The 4,911-nt window shown below is 42.7% G+C and overlaps 1 long non-coding RNA gene across 1 annotated transcript in view; it reads right to left on the minus strand.

Annotated features, from left to right (window-relative positions):
- Positions 1 to 3,989, minus strand: part of LOC121144347 — a 40,767-nt gene extending 36,778 nt beyond the window's left edge. The window contains exon 1 of the long non-coding RNA XR_005881699.1: positions 3,885 to 3,989. This is a non-coding gene — a long non-coding RNA (uncharacterized LOC121144347). The remainder of the gene's footprint in view (positions 1 to 3,884) is intronic.
- Positions 3,990 to 4,911: the final 922 nt, after the last annotated feature.

Below are 4,911 nucleotides of genomic sequence, written 5' to 3' on the forward strand. Positions count from 1 at the left end.
TCTATGTGTCCTTTGACTTCCTATATTACACATTTTAAGCAGTACGTAATAGAACACTCGGCAGGACTGGTGACACGGCTGAGTGGGTGAAGGTGTCCACAGCCAATCCTGACAAGCTGACATTGATCCCTGGGACCTACAGGGTGGTCCCAGAAGAGAAGTAGAGAGAACCAAGTCCCAAAAGTTTTCCTCTGGTCTCCACAAGCACACCATGGCACACCAATGCCCCCACACAATAAACAAACAAACAAACAAACAAATAAATAAATAAATAAATAAATAAAGCAAATGGTGTGACACTGTCACAATAAAGCTGCCAATAAACCTTAATGGCTCTAAAGACAACAGCACTGGGAGAAAAGTACCAGTGGTTGCAGTCACCAGAACGGGAAATGATACTGTTGTGTGTTGCTGTGCGGCTGGGAGAGCCCCATACTCCAATTAAAGTCTTATGGTGAACCTTAAACCATAGTCACAGACACAGAGACTTGGAAGGGCAGTCTCTCCCAGGTTGCACAGCAAAGGGGAACAAACATAAAAGTCTATCTACAGTCACCTTTCTATAGTAACAACTACTTGGAATGCACTCTTCACTGTCTGCTCTAGACTAGAGCAACACCTGAAAAATTAGAAAGTGTGGGGAGAAAATAATGACAATAATATGATGGATTAGAAAGACAGACGTAGAGCCCAGAGATGAAAGTGTCCAGGTCGGGGGCCACGGTTCTATAATCCTAGCTACTCCAGAGGTTGAGGCAGGGTGATTGTAGGTTCAAAACCAGCCTGGACAACTCAGTGAGAACCTGTCTGAGACTGTATCTCAGTGGTAGACTAGCCTGTGAGAGGCTCAGGGTCAATTCTCAATACTGGGGGGGGAAGAGTGTTTTAAAGTGTGGAACAAAATGGCTCATATCTACACTCCCAGCACTAAGAAGACTGAAGCAGGAGAATAACATGATTTTGAGACCAGTCTGTGCTACATAACAAGATCCTATATCAAACACACCTGTATAATATACTACATACATGGACATGCAGATAGATAAAAAGATGATATGGGATACATATATAGATAAATGGCAGTTTGATAGGTGATAGATCTACATGACAGACAGACAAATATACAGATAGATAGGTAGGTGATAGATAAATACATAGACACATAGTTAATAGGTACAAAGATGATGGGAGATAGACTGATTGTTAATAAATGGAAGATAAATAATGGATGGATAGATTAATTGAAGATAGATAGATAGACAGACAGATAGACAGATAGATAGACAGACAGAAGATAAATAGTCAGATGGGGCAGATGGAGGCATTTAAGTCACTCAATGACAATTTCTGTTGGCAGATGTCATAGGCACCCAAACAACGGGCTTTTCTCGGTAACCCTTTACAAATAATCTAGAGAGCTAGTGGCAGACTACTTGGAAGAAATTGTAGAAATGTGCTGTGTAAAAACTACTTCTTAAGAGTCCTTTCAATCAAAAGTCGCTGTATGGAGCTCTCAAAGAGTTCAAAGTATTCTATTACAAGGGAGTCCTTCCTTCCGTGGCCCTTGAGAAATACCACATGGTAGCAACTGCATTTGCCTTCTCCTAGAAGTCACCTCTGCTTTACCTTTATTCCAGGCAAATATGAGACCATTGTATCCTAAGTCTTGCTCATCACAGTATCCCTCACCTCTACAGTCTACTGAATTAATGCATCATTATTATAATGTTTAGCTGAACTCTACAGTCTACTGAATTAATGCATCATTATTATAATGTTTAGCTGAACTGAAAGGTGATTCATGTGATCCAAACTCCAAGGCAAAACCCAGGCTTACACGTACACACACACACACACACACACACACACATACACACACACACACACACACACTCACCTTCCTCAGGTAACCTCATAGCCTGGAGTAGCTGAAACAAGCCTCTTCACCCTCAGATCCATGGGCCAGACAGTAAAGCTCAGTACATGCCCACCAGTTTCTGAATTCAAGGAGTGTGCTTTCCAGTTTTGTCAGTGAAATATAAGAACAATCTAGATTTTTTTCCACCTAACTTCATTGATAGATATAATCAAGAGTCTGTGTTTGGCCAGACCCCTTATTCTTGATGAGACCGACATTCCCCAGTCTCTTCAGAAACTAATAATTTCAATCTATTAGGTTCTAGAATACATCCTTTTCCCTTCACAGCTGGTATAAACTCTTCATATTTCTCCTCAGAAGCCACCTTATGGCTTATGACATCCAAGCTATTTCTAAGTGTTTATTTTTTATAATTACGCTGTGTGTGTCTGTATGCACATGAGTGCACTACCTCCAGAGTCACAAAAGTGTGGCCAGTCCCCTGGGTTGCAGGTGGCGGTGAGCTCCCCAACATGGGTGCTGGGAACTGAACTGGGGTCCTGTGTTCTAAGCACAGACTGACCTTTCCAGACCCCAGCTTGACTTTAAAACCAAACCAAACAAACAAACAAAACTCTTGCTGTTCTTTGTGGATATACATCCTTAGATCCTGGTAGCTGTCTTTTATGCTGGTCTTTGAGAAGTCTCCCGGTGAAGCAAACTAACAACAGGAATGTTGCCTAGGTAACAGCAGACCTACTCTGCCAGCCAAAGCTCTCCCAGGGCTTCTCCTACATGCCAATGCCTGCAATGGCCGCCTTTGCCAATTCTGGCTAGCCAAAGATCTCTCCACTGTAAAAGCAAGCCCGGAGACATTATCAACAACTGGAAATAATGAGGTGTTGTGTAAATAAAGCCCACTAAAATTTTCAGAAAGTCAAATTGCTATGGGAAGAATTAAGAGAAAATTTTGAAATCTTATTCCATCTACTAATCAATCAGAAGTATCTGTTTTAATGATTAACAAAAGTTAAACTAAAAAAAAAAGAGTTTCTTTCTGTTTTTGTCCATGGGTGTTCTGAGTTTCTCATTAACAACAGGTCAGACTTTGGAGACAAGCTACTAGAGTTCAAACTCACAGCAAGTTGCTTCGTCTCTATTGACAATTAATGGCAATAATAACCATCTGTACCTCACCTCTAGATTGTAGTTAGAAAATAGATTTGGAGCACAGTAAGTATTAAGAAGACATTAATCTGCATTTTAAATCTGTGAAATGAACCCTAAATTAGGCATGCTGATTGCCTACCCCACAAAATCTCAAACCATTGATACCATCTGATCCACAGCCTTTGGGAGGTTTGTTTGTTTGTTTGTTTTGGATGGAAGGTTGTTTATTTTTGTTCTTTGAGACAGTTTCTCTGTGTAGCCCTGGCTATAGATCAGGCTGGTCTTGAACTCACAGAGCTCTGCCTGCCTCTGCCTCTGGAGTGCTGGGATTAAAGGCGTGTGCTACTACCTCCCTGTCACAGCCTTTTTTTTTTTTGAGCAATTTCCTTTTTTATTTTTTAAAACTTCTTACTGATTCTCTGTGGATTTCACATCATGTACCCTGATCCCACTCATCACCCTATCCCTTCATGTCCACCCTCTGCCCTGGCAACCTCTCCCCGGAAATAAAATAAACTTAAAAGAAAAACCAAAACCAACCAAACAAAATCCAAACAACAAAAGCAGACAACGAAGTGGACATGGACATGGCACTGGCTTCAGCTAAGGCCCAAACAATGCCACGGCCCCGGACTGCAGCACATGTCGCTTAGGTCTGTGTGGGCCCAACAGAGGCACAGCCCTCGGACAGTACTCAGCTGTCTGCCCAGACTGCTTGCCTCTGTATGCCCTCAGCGGCAACAGGAGCCATGGACATCAACACAGGCTACAGCACGGCCCTTGGCAGCAGCCCAGATCTGGACAGCACCATGGCCACGGGCGGCAAGCAGGCCACCCACATCATTACCGTCCTTACCTCTTCGGATCCACGTCTCTCCCCAGCACATAAACCGTTCTGCCTCAATCTCCGACTTCCCACCTGGCGCCATAGGTTCAGGGTTGATTTCTGCCTGCCCGGGGCCAAGTGGCCTCAGGTGGAGCTAACAGCCCTTTTATTTTTTTTCCAGATGCTCAAATCAAATCTGAGGGATAACTTGTTGGTCAGCAGCTAATTTAAGAACTAGTTATCCTCAGCTACATATTGAATTCAAGGTCAATCTGAGCTACAAGAAACTCTGCCTCAAAATCATATGCCAGGAGTGACAGAAGTCACCTTTAACCCTAGCACTAGGAAGGCAGAGACAGGTGGATCTCTATGAGTTGGAAACCAGCCTGATCTACATAGTCTACATATCACGTTCCAGGACAGCCAGAGCTATATCACAGAGAACTTGTTGCAAAAAAAAAAAGCAAATCAATCACATATTTCATATCTGTCTGTGTAAGATCACCTCTGTGTGAGTAAACACCTGGAAGTCAGCTCCCACATTCTGACTGACTGGTCAGAGGCTGGGAAATAAAAGAAATCAGATTTACTATTCTCTATTGTGAGAAAGTGGTCTTTTTCAATAGCTTGCCAAAATTCTAAACTGAAAACCCAGGATATATATTCTAGGACAACAAGAATCATCTATTGCATATTTTTACTTTGTTCTTAAGATGGCATCTCGGTTAGGGCTTTTGTTGCTATGAAAAGACTCAATGACCATGGCAACTCCTATAAAAAATCGTTTAATTGGGTTAGCTTACAGTTTCAGAGATTTAGTCCATTATCATCATGATGGGAATTGAGGCCTTGCAGGCAGAGATGGTGCTGGAGAAGGAGCTGATAGTTCTACATCTTGATCTGTAGGCAACAGGAAGTGAACTGTGTTCCACACTGGGCATCGCTTGAGCATAGGAGACCTCAAAGCCCACCCCCACAGTGACACACTTCCTCCAAGTACACACCTACTCCAGCAAGGCCATACCTCCTAATAGTGCCACTTCCTATGAGTGCCATC

The sequence above is a fragment of the Mesocricetus auratus genome, unplaced genomic scaffold (assembly GCF_017639785.1).
Source record: "Mesocricetus auratus isolate SY011 unplaced genomic scaffold, BCM_Maur_2.0 Super-Scaffold_100015, whole genome shotgun sequence".
NCBI lineage: Eukaryota > Metazoa > Chordata > Mammalia > Rodentia > Cricetidae > Mesocricetus > Mesocricetus auratus.